Raw genomic sequence first — 20,720 nt, forward strand, 5'->3', positions numbered from 1 at the left:
ACCAAAAGTGAAACATTAAGTCTTCTTCCCCAATGTAGACGCCTGATACGATTTGATCATTCGGTTCGAACACAAGCAACCGAAACCACACGTACGGTTCCAATCAACTCCTTGTAGACTTTCGTTTCAAGTACAATCAAACGAACCTAAGTTCGTTTCAAGACCGCCATTTATTCACGCGAACACAACCGAACGTTCTGTTCGTTTCTTATTTCCATATCAAGCTTCATCAGGCGAAACTCCTTTCGCTTTCGGTTCATCCTTCGTTCGCTCCAACCATTAACAACCGAACCCAGTTTCATTGATACAAAAGCAAAACCGAGCTTCACGATTAGAATAAGGAGCGAAACCTTAGCCAAGCCGAATCACAGGTTCGCTTTCGGTTCATCTCCTATTTCAGTCCCAGCATAAACACGCGAACCCAAGAGCTGCCAAAGCGAATCTCACTCCTTTCGTTCCAAGTGCTAACAAATGACCCCAAGTTTATTCCACGTTCGTTTTGAGCACAAGCCTTCATACCGAGCCCTGAGTTTTGAACACCAAGAATCTCACCCAAAGCGAACCAATTTCAAACACGAACCCAATCACAGGTTCACTTTCGAATCAAACGATCGTGGGAGAAGAACGAGCGCGAACACAGAATCACAATCACCTAACCTTTAATCTTTCTCTCATGTTCATCCGATTGAGTAACGATTCAGATCTCATACATTCTGAGGTAACGCCTTTTCTAACCAGTTCAGACTTGACAAAGCGAACTCAATTTCATTTGAACCAATGTATTAAGCCCCAAAGAACTTATCTTGTTGATATCTCTCTCATTGCTCCTGTTTACATGCAAAGCTCACGTGGACCCAAGAAACTTTGGGTTCCTAAATCTCTCTAAATTTTGCAGGTTATAAGTGACGAGCAGTTCGACGAAGAATGGTACATTGATAGTGGCTGCTCACGTCACATGACAGGGAGGAAAGAGGAGCTTAGGGAGTACAGATCGCTTGCAAATGGTGGCAACGTCAAGTTCGGAAACAATTCTTTCGGCACCATAAAGGGATACGGGATGATAACCAATGGGGACTTCTCTATAAGGAAAGTGGCTTATGTGGAAGGACTCCAACACAACCTCATTAGTGTATATCAACTGGTTGGAGGTACAGGTCTCAAAGTCTCATTCGATGATGAAGGTTCAGAAATTATAGAGAAAAAGTCAAATAAAATAATTCTCAAGTCAGAGCGAAAGGGTGAAATGTTTCCCTTAAACATGAAACCCATCAAAGGAAACCCAACTGTATGCTTATTATCAAAAGCGCAATCCGACGAAAGCTGGTTGTGGCACCGAAGATTATCTCATCTTAACTTCAAAGATATCAATCGTCTTGTTACAGGAGGTCATGTAAGGGGCCTTCCATTACTCAAGTTCGACAGGGATCATCTATGCGCTGCATGCGAAATGGGAAAGCAGAGTCGTCAAAGTCATCCATCTATTATCAACACAAAAGTTGTTGAACCACTCGAATTAATTCATATTGATTTGTGTGGTCCTTCATCTATCGAAAGCATCGGTGGTAGCAAGTACATTCTTGTTATCGTTGATGACTTTTCTCGATTTACATGGGTGTTCTTTCTAAAGCTCAAATCTGAAGCGACTCAAAAGCTGAAAATGTTTATTACGCAAATTGAAGTACAGCTCAAGAAGGTTGTTCGCAACATCAGAAGCGACAATGGTCTCGAATTCAAGAACAGGGAGTTTGAAGAATTTCTTGCAGAGAAGGGAATTAGTCATAATTTCTCAGCTCCCTACACACCACAACAGAACGGAATAGTCGAAAGACGAAACCGATCCTTGTGTGAAGCTGCCCGAACTATGCTAAGTTTCGCTTTTTTACCTCTTTATTTTTGGGCTGATGCTATTTCTGCTGCTTGTTTTACACAGAACAGGTCATATCTCAACAAAAGGTTCGCACTCACCCCATATGAGATATTGAACAACAGGAAGCCAAATGTGAAATTTTTCCATGTGTTCGGCTGAAGGTGCTTCATCTTCAACTCTAAAGAACACCGCAACAAGTTTGATGTCAAAGCCGACGAAGGAATTTTCCTGGGTTACTCTCTCACATCCAAGGCATACAGGGTCCTAAACAAGCGTTCAAGAAAAATTGAAGAGACGTATTATGTGACCTTTGACGACAACTATGTCAAGAAGCTGCAGGCTAAAGAAAATATCACTGGGGAAATCTTTCCTCCAAATGGCATGGTTACAGTCTCGGTTGCTAATCTATTCGAGACATTTCTGGAGCTCTTTGACGAACCAGAGAATGCTTCACTTTCTGAAGCTGGTGCAGCAGATAACAAAGTTGATCGCATGGAGCAGATTGTTGAAGATGCTGCAAGGAGAATGTATGAAGAAGAATTAATCTGTAACGACTCTCCTTCCAACGAAGCTCAAATCGAGGGGGAGCCAAGTGCTCAAGTCGAGGGGGAGCCATACACTCAAGTCGAGGGGGAGCCATGCACTCAAGTCGAGGGGGAGCCAAACGCTCAAGTCCAGGGGGAGCCAAATTCCACAACTTCAACCAAAGAGGTCTCAACACCAGCAAGCTCAGGCCCACTAGAATCACACGAACCTCATATCTTCCAAAGTACACCAACTGAGGTAGCACATGATGATGTGACACTCGGTTATGATAGCCAATCTGAACTAGAAGAAATAATCAATGCTGAATTAGACCCAACCGTTGATCCAAATTACCCTCCTCTTATCAAATGGACCAGAGATCATCCTATCTCTCAAGTAGTAGGGGATGTATCTGAAAAGGTTCTGACCCGATCCCAACTGAAAGCAAAACAAACTTCCTTATTTTCAAAGGTAGAGTTTTGCATGTTCAATTCATTTGTATCAAAAGTTGAACCAAAGACAGTTAACACTGCTCTCGATCACTCTGATTGGGTTCAAGCAATGCAAGACGAGTTGAACGAATTCGAAAGGAACAAAGTCTGGCGCCTAATTCCAACTCCTCCAGATGCTTCGGTTGTTGGTCTCAAATGGGTTTTTAGGAACAAAATGGACAAGGAAGGTAATGTTATACGGAACAAGGCTCGTCTGGTGGTAAAGGGATATTGTCAGGAGGAAGGGATAGACTACGAAGAGACTTTCGCTCCAGTAGCTCGGCTAGAATCTGTTAGAATATTTCTGGCTTATGCTGCTCACAAGAATTTTGAAGTTTTCCAAATGGACGTCAAGTGTGCATTTCTCAATGGAGAACTTGAAGAGACGGTGTACGTAGAGCAACCTCCTGGATTCGTGAACCAAAAGCATCCAAATCATTGCTATATTCTGGATAAAGCTGTGTACGGCCTTAAACAAGCTCCGAGAGCCTGGTATGAAACGCTTACAAAATTTTTAAAGATGTCTAAATTCAAACAAGGTTCGGTTGACCCAACCTTCTTTCGCAAAAAGGAAGGTAACCACCTTATGATAGTTCAAATTTATGTCGATGATATCATCTTTGGCTCCACGAATCCAAGCTTAACGGCTGAATTCAGGAAGCTGATGGAGACTAAGTTTGAAATGATCTCAATGGGTCCAATTAACTTTTTCCTTGGTTTAAACATAAGACAAGGACCCGAAGGCATCTTTATTAATCAGGAAGCTTACACGAAGACTCTCCTAGCAAAGTTCGGTATGATGGGAGACTCAAAAGTCAAAGTCCTAATGGCATTCGGCACTAAGCTTACCCCATCTCTAGACAAACCAGCTGTTGATATCACGCTCTATCGTCAAATGATTGGATCGTTAATGTATATTACTGCTAGCAGACCTGATATCATGTTTTCTGTGTGTTATTGTGCTCGATTTCAGGCAAACCCTCGTGAACCTCACATGCTTGCAGTGAAGAACATCCTACGATATCTCAAGCGAACCACCTCCTTAGGTCTATGGTATCCATCCAACTCAGGCTTCTTCGTTCAAGCCTATTCTGATGCTGACCTTGGAGGATGTGGACTCGACCGCAAAAGCACGACTGGTGGATGTCAATTTCTTGACGGGAAGTTAGTCAGCTGGCAATCCAAGAAACAGACATGCGTGTCGCTATCCACAGCCGAAGCAGAATACATTGCAGCTGCATCATGCACATCACAAGTGATTTGGATCCAAAGTCAACTTCGAGACTATGGACTCAATATGAAAAAGATCCCACTATATTGTGACTCTGAAAGTGCAATTAGGATCTGTCATAACCCAGTGCAACACTCCAAAACCAAACACATAGCACTAAGGTATCACTTCATCAAAGATCATGTGGAAGATGGAAATGTCGAAGTTCACTTCGTAAGAACCACTGATCAGCTGGCTGACATCTTTACAAAAGCTCTTCCTGAAGCATCATTCAATCAGATATTGCAAGGCTTAGGCATGATGGTTGCAGAATCGGTCCCAAATCCTCATGTCTCTACTTAAAAAATAAAAATAAATAAATAAATAAATAAATCCGGAACCGAAGCTAACAGAACGCTCTGTTGCTTTCTGCTCTGGCGCTTTAACGGAACCGAACCTAACAGAACGCTCTGTTGCTCTCTGCTCTGGTAAAATCAAGGAACCGAATCAACCAGACCGCTCGGTTACTCTCTGCTCTGATACCACTTGTTGGGATTAAAACCCTAATTGTGATTTGATGAACAAGATGCGGAAAATAAGAACAAACACAATAATGAAGATTATGTCGAATGATCACTCGATTTATTGAAATATGAGGGATAAATTACACTTAAAGCATAGACTAAAGAATCTAACACTAAGAAACCTCACGTGGCGGCTACATTTTGCCTCACTCTTAACCCTAATTGTGAATAATACATGACTATTTATAGGGAAAAGACAAGTCTTGGGCTTTTAACCTAGAATTCATCAAAGGGGCCCATTGCCATCATCCATGGAGTGCTTTGAAACCCTACAATACCGATGTTTATGAAAAAGTTTTGAGAGAGATTTGGGAGAGAAAGAGAGATAGAGACTTTGTTTGTAGCCTTCAATTGTGTTTCGCCCCATAATTCAAGGTTCGTAAACCCCATTATGCTTCGCTATGAGTGTTTTACACTCCTGAAGGGTATGCAATAGTGTTTTATAGAGTCTTTACATCACTCACCCTGGTTAGGGTTTAGAATTTCTAAACATGTGAAACTTCTGAGTTATACTTTGTATTATGATAGAAAGTTATACAATAGAAAACATAGAATATACCCTATCATGCAAGCTCTAAATGAGTTTATCGGTTTGACCTGTTGACTTTTGTTGACTTTGACTTGACGAGAATTTGACGGTTGTCACAGATAGTGTTGATGGGAGTTGTTTTGAGGACGGTAGTGTTGGGTTTTGGTATAATACAACATCCTATGGTGCACATACAACCCTAAATACCTTGCATCTATGTTTTCACTAATTATACATGCAAATGGTTTCCAAGGCATTAAACCTATAACTAGCATGCATTTGACATAAACCATATAATATACTAGTTAGGGAAACATACATTTTATGTGGCTTGAAGTCTTGATGTATTTGGCCTTAAGAGCTTAGCACCAATAGTATGAAATGCCTCAAATGGAATCACAACACACCTAGGACAAAGGTGGCTCTTGAGAGAGAATTCCATGCACCAAAACACCTCCATATTTCTCTAAGAAAAGAAGTGATGATTTTGGCTATGGAGTAACCTATTTATATGTAGGATTCCAAGGGTCATGGGTATAACCCATAATCCATACCCATGGGTTTTATGATCCATGGTTCATGTGGCCCAACTCTTTATGTATCCATACATAAACTTGGTCCAACATGGATCATAAGCCCAACACATATAAATATAACTAATTTTCATAATTAGTCCCCATAGATTTAATTAGTCTCTTTTGATCACTAAATTAATTCCAAATTAATTCTTGATCGATACTAATTAAAACATATGATTTCATATTAATATATTATAACTTATAATATATAAACCATAAATAACCTTCTCTCAAAAGTCCATCCTAACAAATTGTCCTGATGATATGCAACCCAAATAGACCATGCTACTCTCGGGTCAAGTACATACCAATAATAGTTATGGGCTTAGACATCTAATCCAACAGTCTCCCACTTGGATAAGTCTAACACTATTATTCACTACAAGAAAATAGCCCTTTAATGACGCGCAAACAATGACACTCGCTGATAGACAACGCGCATTTGCAAGTGCCCTAAAAGATAATGTCAGTTTTGCAAAATTTGAAAGATAGAGGGCACGCATTTGTGCGCGCCCTAAAATTAGTGTCAGAAAAGAAAAAAAAAAGAAATGCGGAGGGCGCCTTTCATAAAATGTGCGTCATTTAAATGTGTCTCTTTATAATTTTTAAGTGAAACACGCGTTTTAGGCGGGAAATGAAATCGATGAAAATTACCCCCGCCTATTGAACCCTAAAAATTAATCCCCCCGCCTCTTCTACTTAGCAAGAAAAAGCCCTAGGTCCCTCACCTTCATCTTCAGTATCATCAAACATCTCGTTCATCCTCTGCATTATTTCCATCGTTCTTCCCTCTCCTCACTGATCAATACCCAAAAAACCCTAATATCATAACCACTCGTCTTTTCTCGCACAACAAAATCCCAAAACATCACCAAATACTAAATTCCACAAAATCGTTGTGACCATTTTAGCTAGGGTTTTTTTCAAGAATGAAAACAATCTCGCATCTCTCTTAGCTCTAAAATAATGGATGATTCACCTTGCTTCGCCACTTCTCCTCCAGCGACGTCAGGCCTTCCTCATTACAAATCGACCAACGATAAGCTAATACTTATAACTGAATGGTTTCACTTTCAGTTGGGTGTGCGACTCCTCCATCGCACTGATGACTACGAATGTGACTCTTCCACTACACCTGTGATTGCGTCCCGTCTCACCTCCCTGACCGCCACCTTAATAGGTTTATCTATTCAATTAGATTTTTCTTTTCAGTTAGAAATCGATTTCGTCCCCTCCCCAGCTCTTCATCTCTTCACTAAAATCTCTCGTCATCTATCCACTAAAATCTTCACGGTTTCTTTAATTTCACTCCAAGGGTTATTTGATAGCTTTTGTATGGTTTATTCCCTATACTGAATCGCTAGTCAAAACCATTGTGGTGGTTGTGGCGAAATCAAAATGCGGGATTGAACCATTGTAGCAGAGAGATCTTGAAATTTTTTATTAATACTTCTCAAGTCGTCTCCAAGGTAATGTGAACCTCTTGATACTTCTCATGTTGACTCTCTTTTTTTAGTATAGCTATCGTCTTTTAAAATTAGGGCTTCTGTTTGAATCATTTCATTGAACGACAGGTGAATCAGACCCTCTTCTCAATTTATTTTACATTGAAGAACAGTGCGTTGAATTTCTTTGTTGTGTCCAATTTATCTCGACCAGATCTCAAGCAGGTTTCAATCTTCATCTCTATTGATGCTCTAACTTTTTTCCTTCAATGGAACTGTGGATTTTTATAAACACTAGCTTCTACATAAACCCCTCTTTTAACCGAGCTTGGAAAGACCACATGACTTTCCACATTTAAGAGTTCTTCCTGAAGATGTTAATTATTATTATTAAATATTACTCTCTTCATAATCAAATCATGCAAGAAAATGAAATTCCTTTTATTAATTTTTTTTTTCTAATAACAGGGTGTTGCAATGCTTGATATTTCTAATTATGGATGAAGAGTTGATCATCATAGAGATATGCATATGGATATTGATCATATGTCTTATGAGTATACAAAGATTGGCTTCTTTTTTAGTCAAATTACGAAATTGACCTTTTGTTTATATGCAGGAGCTTCTTGCATTAGGTGAGCAGATTGGGAATGCTGGATCAAGGTTATCAGAGGATTTTATTTCAGGTTATTTGTAAACAAGGGTATTTATGTCTTCTAAGTTGGAAGTTGTTTCATTTGTTGATCAAGAACTTAGTTTCTGCACAATTTGTCAGGTAAGGGCAAATTCGTAAAAAGTTAGGGAAAGAAAGTCTCATTTCTTGATTTTCATGCATGTGGTTTGCTTTCAACAATGGGACGCCTGAAAGAGAGTCAAGTGTACAATTTTCATGCAGGTGGTTTGCTTTTCAACATGATGATACGTGTAGCCGCATAAAATCAACAAGGTGGTGTTGCTACTATAGACCATGGGGAAATGCCAAATAATTTTAGTAAATTTATATCCTGTTTATGATGGTATTTATTTTTTATGCGTAGCGTAGTAAATAAATATATTTGTTTTTTGATATGATATTAGCATGTGGGAATAAAAGCTTGTACAATGACAGGGTTGAGTCTTTTGCAGCAGCAGCTGGAGAGGGTCAAGACAGGTAATTTCAGTTATTAATCCTGGAACAGATAATTGATATGTGTAGGTTTGTTCACATGTTATTTTTTAATAGTATAAAGATTTATTTCTAATCACTTAACCCTCTTTTTACTGGTGTAGGGAAAATTTCAGAATCTTCCAGCAATGACCCTAACGACCACTTATATACACTAGCATTTCTGATAGGGGTAAAATCGTCATTAGTAACGAAGAATTGGTAGCTGATGACAATTCCAAAAGATCAGTAGCCTCTTTTTGCAAAGAAATGACTGTTTATGAGGTACATTTCCTATAAATTCCAAGTCTGAGAATTATAAGCCTTTTTTTTTGCATCATTATCAAAGGGTATTTAAGACATTTGGTGAATATTTAAAGCTATCATTATGTGAAAGTTTGGATACTTTTGATAGAAACTTATAGTTTTAAATGTAGAAATTCATCACCAGCAATTACCAGCAATAATTTGCTTTTGTATATCCATGCTACCCATGCCCTTTTCCTCTCTTTCCTCTTTTCCACTCGGAATCACACTACTTTTCCCATTATACCCCTGCATGCCCAAACTGTTAGACTTATTAATAGAAGCAGCAAACTCTTGATTCTTTTCAAAGACCTAGTTTTCTTTTAAAAGGAATTTGAAATTTAGTTACTTCACTTGTTTATATATATTGTTTTCTGAAAATGTAATACAGGGAAACAATCTCAAGGTTGAGCTTTAGTCCTTAAGTGGACAAGCTACAATTTTGGCTGCACTTGCATCTGTCTCCCCAAAGCTGCCTCTTGGTTATCCAGCCAGGTAACAGTTTGAACTTTCTCATAATTATGATGCTGAAGTGGTAATAGACAATGGTTTTTAACTTTTTATTTATTTTGGTAAAGATTTCCCAGAACAATGCTTGATGTAGCTAGAAAAATGCTATCAGAAGCTAGCCGAAACACTGTGTTTGCTAAGGTTGAAAAAGAACCTACATGGTTACTTCTCTCATCTTTGTGGTAATAGACAGTGGTTTTTAACTTTTTTTTTTCTTCCAAGACTATCTATCTATCTATCTATCATCAGTTGAATGAATGAATACTGATGTTGATGACACTTAGGTTTGGTTCCATCATTTCTGGAGCTGTTCAATCTATGTTGACTTCCAGAAGTGGGAAAAAGAGTCCTCCTTCAAACAGCAAGCGTAGGCATGCACGTGGATCTTTTTCATTTTTGGGGGGAATACAGGTGAGATGGAATGTAGTTGGTTCAATCTATGAGTGAAATGCTTGGTAATTTATTTTGGTAATTTAGTATAGGTGTATGATAAAAACTACAATTGCAAGTGATGTTTGTTTATTTATGTTATATTTAGATATCTGATGGAGGGATGTAATGTAATTCTCCTAGGTTGCGAAATTTGTGAATGGACTATTTGAGTCAAGATCAGACCTTTATACATTTAAGAACCACATACGGGATTTCCTTGTGCAGTTCAAAGAGTTTTTAGCATAGGTAATGTTATATAAATATAAATATAAGCCTTTTGGATCTTTTATTGTCATGGACTTAATTAAAGTTATCATGGGATTTGAAAAAAAAGTCATGTTTACTCTTCCATTCTTTGGTGTCGGATGATGTATGTATCTTATACAATATACATTTAGATTATTTACATGTATAATGCATTGATGTAATATGGTTTATTGAATTTGCGCAACCTCTTGATGCTGGTATGAATATGATGGGTTCCCAATCCCATGATGGAGAGACCCAATCTAAAATGTGTGTTCCTACAGTGGAGGAAAAAGAAGAAGTGGAAGAAGAATAAGAATAAGAAGAAGAAGAAGAAGAAGAAGGAGGAGAAGAAGAAGAAGAAGAAGAAGAAGAAGAAGAAAAAGAAGAAGATGAGGATGAATGTGAATCAACGGATTCTTCTAGCTCAAACATTGTGGAGCCAGGTATGAACTTGGTGCAAGAGGCACAATACAAGTGTTACGCTGCTGCTGGTGGTGCCCTTTTGGGGTGGGCCCGCACCAGCAGCTAAAACAGAGTCTCATCAGGTTCTTAAACCCACAACAGTCCACTCCAAGACCCCCATCAATGTGGATCAGCTTGTAGGTTTATCCAAACTCAGTTTAGGGGACTCAATCGGTGACAAGCCATAGCCGTCAGCAGCAGGTTCCTTTTTTATCTGACTTCACTGGGTAATGTAGTTTCATATACTTCATAGAATGTTTGTATTAGATTTAGTATATATGGTTACATACTTATATTTTTGTGTTTTTCTCATTTAAGCCATAAAATTTGACTATTTTGGTTTTATTTCCAGCCATTGACCATATATCAAGCAATTCAAATTGATTCTGTGAACAGTTGATCCCTGAAACTACTGATGAACTATGCATACACTACCTAGGTATTTTTATCACTTTTATAACCTAATTTGCTTATTGAATATATATAGATTTTTTTGGACCTGCTATTCCACATGCATATAGATTTTGTTGGTAGGTTCTAATAACAAAATACAACCACATTTACATATCCAGAAGCTCATCATCAGCAATTAAGTATATCTTTTTGTTCTATATATTTATGTTACTTTATAGTTCTTATCATGCTGAGTTTAGTGAGGTCAAAAAGCACAGTGGTTGTTCTGCCTAGAGATATTCATATGTTAAAACATTAGAACATTCGTATCAGGGAGGTCAAAAAGCACAGTGGTTGTTCTTCCTAGAGTTATTAATATATTAGAACATTAGAATATTCATCAAACATTAGAATATTCATTAATTTTCACTTATCCTAACCAAACTTTGTTTCGTACTTTTAATACTCTGGTTTCGATTTTATGTGGCATGTTATCTAACAATCCAAGAGCTACCCAAGTTTGTTGATGTTTGAATTATATGTTTCTGGATTGCAAGGTCCGCATCTTCTTGCTCCAACACGGATTAACCATGAAAGCCATGGGAAAGAGGGTACTGTGTTTGCAGGATAAAATTATGACCATTCATGGAAGAAGTAGATTCCCTGGTCTAAGTATTTGGCAAAAATTTCTAGAAGATAGCATGCGATGCTACTGGTGAGCATTTGGTTGTGTCATATAAAGATGGAAACGAGGTGTACAAGGAGCTGTTGTATCTATTCAGACTAGGCTTAGAGTAATGGTTGCAAGGGATGAGTTCAGAAGAAGAAGAAACATGGCTGCAATAACTATAGTTCAGGTACTATGGATGTTTGTAAAGTATTTAAGAAAATGATTAGAAACAAGGGTGAATTTGTACATATTATTTAGCTACTTGCAGGTTGATCTTGAATAAGCAAAGGGGCAATGGATTGTATTTTTTTGTATCTAATTCGTTTGTAAATTTTTTGTTACTACTATTGATTTGTTTTATCTTTTCATGGAATGATTATTTGTATGACATTAAATTTATGCAATGGATTCTAGTTTTTGTATATGATATTTTATTTTCTATTATGAAACATTAAATAGAAATTTAATTTGAAAATATGTAAATCTATAAATAATATTTTTTTAAAACATTTAAAATCATGATACGCAAAAATGTGTGTCATCTTCATTTATGACATGGCCTTTCTTGACAGGGGCTTTCTTGATACGCATTGCATGTCATTAACACGCGTGTCGTAACGTTACGACACACGAATGCGTGTCGACTTCCTTTATGACAGGGCCTTCCTTGATACGCATTGCGTGTCGTAAACGTGCGTCGTAATTGCGCGTCGTAAATGAGCGTCGTAAATGCGCGTCGTCTCTCTTTATGACAGGGCCTTCCTTGACGCGCATTTGCGCGTCGTCTAAGCCTTTTACGACGTGCAATGAGCGTCGTAAAAGGCTGTTTTTCTAGTAGTGATTGCAAGTACGACTTCATAACCCGACTAGCAATCGTAGCTCCTAAAGTCGTTGTCGAACTCTGAACAAATCAATGACGCGTCCATTAGATAAGGGATCATATATTCCTCCATTCTAAATATAATATGGACTGAGACATGAATTATAATCATTCTCTTTGTCCATTTGTTGTTTCCCGATTTCCGATTTATGACGACTGACTAATTGAACAAATCAAATCAGTCCTGGCCCGGCCGAGCACTTCCATTTGTCATCATCAAATCATCGAGGGGCCCACATATATCGCTTTTATCCCGAAGGTAAAAGGAATGGATAAACTTCGACTCATATGGCTTGTTCTACTACTTGTTGAATCATACACAAAGGCACATTTTATAGCACCGAGTTACCAAATGCGTTTTCGTGCAATCAATGTACAACCAACTCATAGTAACAACTCATATCTCTAGGTTTGAAGAATATAAGATATTATCGTCTCATGATCACTCGTGATAAAATCCATGAAGTGATTCCAATGAGCGCAGGTTGAATCCAATACTCAGAACTTATGAGCACTCATGAGTGTTGTAGCCATTTGTCCAACATCTTAGACCTCTACAAGCCAACCCATGACAGTCTTGATTCATATCTACTTCCAACATATGACCGACTGTGGATGGTTTGAATAACTTAGTCATTCCGGAAGAATAACCTAGTTTATTCTAGAAGTCAAAACATGCAAAATGAAACACAAGAATAATTGAATCCAATATGGTATCAAAACCTATGAACATAAATAAAACACCTTTTATTTATCACCATATGATTACACATTATTCATTGTATACTGTTTCAGCTATCAACTATATTCTTGAATTTAAAAAAATAGTTGTCCCATGCTCCAAGCATGTACACTATGTTTTCTAAACACTAGTCATGCCATACACCAAGTATGCATACTATGTTTGTCTATGATCTTTACTTTGTGAACTAGATCAATTGAACATAACTTCAATGATTCTCTTTTCACACTCTCAAATCCTTACTGCAAATACAAGAATTCCAAATTCATGTCATTTACTGAAATCTGTTAGATTCTAAACTTATATGCATTGATCCTCTCGTAATGATTATGCACAAAGTCAGACAGAGAATTCCAAAAGAGATCAGCTCCTTAGAAACATCCTTCTTGCATTAAGTTTCCTAATCTTAAACAGATTGACAATTCTAACTTTGAAACATTTCCAGATTCCATTTTGACTATCACTTTTGAACAAGAGTTGCCTCCTTACAGATTATGTCAATATGGTCCTTCCAGAATTATCACTATACTTCCAATTGTCCTTGAGCAACCAATCTTTGGTAAACCTTAGATTGTCCTCGACAATTGTTTAATCATTTTAGTCATATCCAATTCTAAACCTTTTCCCTTCTTAATTCCCCAGACATTTAAAAACTTTTAGAAAGGATGAATATAGCACATGTAATCGATCCTATATCCGAAGCATATGGGACACGATTCATGATGTCTCACATAAAGACTAAACCAGTCTTTTGCTATAACATTTCCATTTCTATTTGCCAAGTACTCATAATTCAGATTATGAAAAGGGATGCCATAATCATAATCGAATTTAAGAACGCAAATAATGGACCCATATACAGAATTTCCTTATATTGAACCATTCCAACATGAAATTCATATATATCCTTGACTAAATGATTAAAACCTCACGATCTAAGCTTATAGATTTGAGATGAAGTATAATTTCCCCTCCCTTAATTATAGCAAAACAACTTTTTCTCAATTGAAACCTTTTGTTTTCTATAATTAACATTGCTAACATGATGATTATTAGCATAACACTTATGCTCCCACTAGCTTTGACACGTACTCAGAAATCAGCTGGACTTCTAGAAATCAATACTTTATTGACTTTCTTACCAAAGTTCAGATTTCTAATACTGGATTGTTTTGATAGAACTTTATCAAAATCATACACCTTCCCTTAGATAGCACACTTGTGTGTCTAAACAATTTTGAAGAGGGATGCCGTAATCATAATGGTTAGACCTTTTTGCCACTTCTCACAAGTCCAGGTTAGTGTGCCGGTAAACTACACACGCTCCACTAACGACTTTGAGAATGCAAATATCACAATTGCTATCTAACTAAAATCTACTTAGTGAAAGTGTTTCCTCACCATCATTTTCATGAATTGGAGAGAAACCTTATGACACTTAGATTTAATGGTGTATGTGTTCTTATCCATGTGAATTGTCAAAACCATAGTCACAAGACAAGGATAATGACAAATCCAAACTTATATGGACTGAACTCAATCTTAACTTCTTGCCACCTAGCAGCTCAAGTGCCTACCATTACTTCCAAGTTGTTGTGCAACCAATTGAGAACTCTAAGAACTCAACTTTAACTGGAATGGGCACAGACTATGTCAACACGATAGGTTATAAACCTCAAGTCGTGTGCTAGTGAAGAACTATAGGTTTTATTCTTGATTAGTTCTTGAGACTTTCAGGACCTTTAAGACTCCCACTGTCCTCTTGACCTATAAGACTCCCTTGTCAAACATCCAAGAGATAGTGTGGATTCTAACCAAGACAAACACTTCACATAGTTGGCCTAAGTTGGTCTTTGTTTTATCCAAAACATCACAACTTACCAACTTCAAATGAACAAGAGTAGGACACTTTTACTCTTACATTTGAAACGTGTTTTAAACCGTCTTAAAGACATGTCACTCAAATTACAATATTGGAGTATGACTCTAAGACTTGTATTGGAACGAAGTATGACTCATCTTCTTGATTTAACCATTTCAACAATTCAAGATCCCTTCTTCTTAGTCATAAGAATGCACTAAGACTTCCTTAGAGAACTAATTTTGATATGGTTTCTTAATCATTAAGATGATCACAAAACTGATACTAAAGTACTCTCCCATCTTTTCAGATTTGAGAAACTTCTATCCTTCTGCCTAATTTGATTCTTCTTATTCGCTTTGTCATACATTGGAACCTTTTTCCAATGTCTCAGAATTACACTTAAGCTTGTAAGTATAATCATATTTACTAAGCTTTAGTAAACTATGACGAATAGTTTTATCAATCTTTTGTGGTGGACTTAATCAGTGCACAATGATGTGCACTCGATCCCTTAGTCCTTTACTTGACTCACACATCCATGTGAACAAGTAATTAGTCTTAATTTTTTTTCCAATACTCGAAAGTTCTCATTCATCATGCTATACACCTTGCATGATTCCAAGTTCCGGTCCAATTGAGACTTGGGTGATGAGAATCTTTCCTTTATTTGGTAAATTTAGACATTACCACAAATGGAAGAATCAATTTCATATTTCCACTCTTGCTATTAATGGAATCATATAAGCAACAATTTTTCCTCAAATGCCATTGTAAGGATATTTTTAAAATAAATAAAATCATCATATTTTTTCTCCTTTTATTTTAAAAACTTTGCAGAAAAACTATCCTTACAATCCATATGAAAACTTGTTGTTATCTATTCCTAAGCAATATCTCATAACTCCTAAGAAGTAGCTCACTAATTTGATCTTCAAACTATGCGATAGAAATCCATCTACGCGATCAGATTCAGCATATTCTTTCTTTAAGTTCCTTCACTTTTTCTTTGATTCTTAAAAGATCAACATGTGACCCAGTCACATCATGTAATAAGAATCTCAGAATAGAAACTTAGCAGAGTTAGATAGTGGACTTTACCTGAAGTAGAGTCAAACTTATTGACTTTAACATCCTTAGGTAAATTTGGCAGCTTCGCAACTAATGACCCTTCCTTTGGAAATATAAACATATGGACCCTTTGATAATGGTACACGGGACTATTACAGACTTAGCCTTTTCTCTTTACCATTTGGTCAACCTAGTTGACTATGGTCAATCCCTTTCCTTGGGAAGAGAATGCTTTTTCTGTATTTCCAGTGTCACCATTGTCAATGTCCATAAAGTTTCAGGAAGTTGATCTTAACAAATAGATAAGATCATTAAGGGTCTTGTCATAGTCTGTTTCATAGGTGTCCCAAAGGAACTCACTATGTGACTTAGAAAGTGATTGAACCACCAACTTTCTCAAGACTTTGACACCCAACTCTCCCTACTTGTCAATATGTGACTACATCTCCAAGATGTGACCACACGTAGACCTTCACTTGCCAACAGGGTTCGAGTGACCTTAAACTTTTTAAGAACTTGTGGGTTAGGGAGAATAATTGGAGGAGGTGAAAGAACTATGATTTCCAAGGGACATCATCTTCATTTAGGAAAGCTTGTTTCAAGAGATTTGGGAAGATCATAAATGTCTAAACCAGACATGTTATGGGAGATAATCAAGATAGTTGATTTATAGTCCTTAATATGACACCCAATATGAAATATTAAGGCTAGGACCCAACAAACTATTTTATAACTTAAAAGAGGTATGCCGTAATCCAAGCTATAAAATATTTGAAGGTAGGTGAATGACGATTCACCAATTTCCACCAAGATAAATGAAATGTATTATTAGGTTTTAATTGGTTTTGAAATTCCTAGATCTTTTGAGATTCATTGAACTATTCAATGGCATGTTTCAATCTCGAATGTGCCCTTCAGGTTTTGTGACTGGGATGCCGAGGATCACAAAACACGGTGTGAAGTAACCATGCAAATTACTTGGCACCCTTAAGTGTTTACCCCTCAATCGATGTGCCGGTTAACCACACACGCTCCATCGATACTATGATAAACATTAAGTTACCCTTTTCCTACCTTGTTAAATACGAGTTAGTGTGCCAGTTAACCACACACGTTCCACTAACCGACTTAAACAAAGTGCAAAGTGTAATTTCATGGATTAGCACCTTATTCTCATTTTCCTAAGTAACTAAGATTGGGTATTTATAAAAGGTTTAGTTACTTAGTATTTATCATTAATACTTTTAATGAAGGGAGAATTATAGTCCTTGTCCTACCCGTTCGGCTAACGACCCTCCACCAGTCAAGGAAGCGGTGGGTGAGAGTGGATACCCATTAAACTACCATTTTATAGGCTGTAACCTTATACCCCCCTTATAGACCGGCTTCGTGAATGAGGCCTACTAACGGTAAGACTGACTTTACTCTTATACATATATATATATATATATATATATATATATATATATATATATATATATATATATATATATATATATATAAATATTATTAACTTATAATATTATAAAGTATAAGGGTTGAATTTTAACTTTTAAAATTCTAAGGTGTAGTTTGGAATTAAAGTATACATTGGGGGTAACTTTACAAATTCCAAAACTTGAGGAAAAGTTTTGAAACCTTTCAAAACTCTTGGATTTTTCATAACTTATGAGTTTAATTAAGGTTTAATGAAAAAAAAAATCAAGTTCCATAACTTGAGGACAAGTGATGGAAGACATTAAATCATTTAATGATGACATTAAAATAGAGACTCTTCTATTTTCGTAACCTATGAGTCTTAATGACACTTTAAAAAGAAAAACTCTTCACTTTCCATAACTTGAGGACAAGTTATGGAGTTCATAAAAACCATTAAGATCAAATATTCCAATTAACACAATAATCAAATAATTTTTCTATGATCTAGATAAACTCATAAGTAAAGATAATTCATATCAATAATTTTCAAGAAATTAGATAATCATATAAACTAATACAAATCTTGAAACTTTGATAATTATCTTTTGAAGACTCTTGGACTTCATAACCTAAAGAGTTAATAAATGAGACATTTCACATCCATAACTTATGGAAGTTTCAAAACTCTTAAGATCATAACTTTAAAAAAAAACTTTTGAGTTCCAAAATTTTATGACAAAATTTGTAACTCCTTAAAACCACTTAGATCAAACTTTTAAAACAAATAAAATAATCATATCATTCCATCTTTTAATAAATTGATCTAATTCAACTCTTGTAGTAAAGTGACTCAAATTTTACAAATTATTAGTTTTTCATAAAATCAAGTAATTATCATAAAATTTGACACACTTCATGTTTTTTTTTTTTTCCATCAACTTGAAAAAAAAAATACATTTGCATCAAATATAGTAGAAAACAACCGATGGCTCTGATACCACTGTTGGGTTTTGGTATAATAAAACATCCTATGGTGCACATACAACCCTAAATACCTTGGATCTATGTTTTCACTAATTATACATGCAAATGGTTTCTAAGGCATTAAACCTATAACTAGCATGCATTTGACATAAACCATATAATATACTAGTTAGGGAAACATACCTTTTATGTGGCTTGAAGTCTTGATGTATTTGGCCTTAAGAGCTTAGCACCAATAGTATGAAATGCCTCAAACGGAATCACAACACACCTAGGACAAAGGTGGCTCTTGAGAGAGAATTCCATGCACCAAAACACCTCCATATTTCTCTAAGAAAAGAAGTGGTGATTTTGGCTATGGAGTAACCTATTTATATGTAGGATTCCAAGGGTCATGGGTATAACCCATAATCCATAACCATGGGTTTTATGATCCATGGTTCATGTGGCCCAACTCTTTATGTATCCATACATAAACTTGGTCCAACATGGATCATAAGCCCAACACATATAAATATAACTAATTTTCATAATTAGTCCCCATAGATTTAATTAGTCTCTTTTGATCACTAAATTAATTCCAAATTAATTCTTGATCGATACTAATTAAAACATATGATTTCATATTAATATATTATAACTTATAATATATAAACCATAAATAACCTTCTCTCAAAAGTCCATCCTAACAAATTGTCCTGATGATATGCAACCCAAATGGACCATGCTACTCTCGAGTCAAGTACATACCAATAATAGTTATGGGCTTAGGTATCTAATCCAACAGGTAGTTGTGGTTAAATGGCGGTCTTGTAAAGTGTTGCTTTTTACGGTAGTTGAGATGAGAGAGTTTGTTGAGATAATGGCTAACAAGGGCTAATGCGTGTTGAAAAGCTTCTTCATCTTTGTGTTACATTTCTGGTTCATATAACTATAGTGTGTTGTCATATGAAGTTTGTGTTGGATTAGTGTCTAAGTCTATAACTATTTTGGTACGTACTTGACCCGATTATGAGCATGGTCCTTTTGGGTTGCCTTCACCATAGCAATATGTAGGATGAATTAAGGAGAGAAAGGTTTAATTGTGATTTATTAATATATTATGAGAATAATATATTAAAGGATAAATCATAATGTTTAATTAATATTGGTCAAGAATTAATTAAGAATTAATTTTTTGACTAAAAGAGATTAATTAAACTTAAGGGACTTATTGTCTAATTATAATATAATTACATAGATGGGCTTATGGAATCCATAGAAGGAGGAGTGGATGACTTCTATGGGGAAACCCGTTAGAAATCGTCCAAGGCTTCTAAAGAAGGAGTCCATGCGCTGCTTAGGGCTTACGTAGTCAAATTATGGTTTCCTTGTTTGATAACCCTAATTGCCCAAGTATATAAGGAACCCTTGGGCATAAAAAACGTGGCTAACACTTCCTTTAGGGTTTCCAGCCGTTTTTGGTGCCTCCCCTCTCTCCCCTCTTCATCCAAGTTGCTTAGTGGTGTTTGTGACTCCATTAGAGGTGTAGCACTTGAGGTACTAAGCTTTTTGAAGCAAGCATTGATTGTTATTGCTTTATAACAATCAAAGGTAAGATCTAAACCCTATTTTATGTTAAGATGATTAAATGTATGCTAGATCTAGGGTTTATAGCTTTGGAAATTCAGTTACATGTTCATTAGACAAACTAGATCCAAAGGCTATTAGGGTTTGCATGTACACCATAGGATTGAGGTATTACTCAAAACCATCAGTTTGATATGGTGTTTCTGTAGTAAGATGATACTGATGAGATGGGTTGGTAGTTTGTGGTGAATGGGAAACTAAGGCGAGTGGTTCGCCTAGATCCATACATCCTTTCATCAGTGTAGACTCCTGACCTTATAGTTTATTTTAGAATTTATATAATGAAAGATTTTTTATTTTTCTATCACCTTCGCTATTGTCCATTGTTTTCCCAGACCATGTAGAAACTACAAGTTTGTTTCATGATTACTACGAGTGATTCCTGTATTTGAGAGTTTGGTGACAATAAGGTTAAATTTTTAAAGGAGTCATTGATACTTTCACCAGGAAGAGCTTTAAAGCTATTGAGCTTGTTTGGAGCACTTGTCAGCTTTTTTATCTTGAGCTTGTTATGTACCTTCATAAAGATTTTTATGAACATCCCATATTTCTTTTGCTAATTTATAGTTGATAATAAGATTAAAACTGTTGGGTGGAAATCCACAAGAGATTTTACAGAAATAAATTTCATCTTTCTCCACTTTTTTCCAATCACCATTGGTAGATCTGGTCATGGCTACTTGAACACCTCCAAGTCTGACTTGAGCATCATCGACGACAATAGAAGTAAGAACAGGTA

This window comes from Lactuca saligna, chromosome 6, assembly GCF_052625555.1.
Source record: "Lactuca saligna cultivar CGN05327 chromosome 6, ASM5262555v1, whole genome shotgun sequence".
Taxonomy (NCBI): domain Eukaryota; kingdom Viridiplantae; phylum Streptophyta; class Magnoliopsida; order Asterales; family Asteraceae; genus Lactuca; species Lactuca saligna.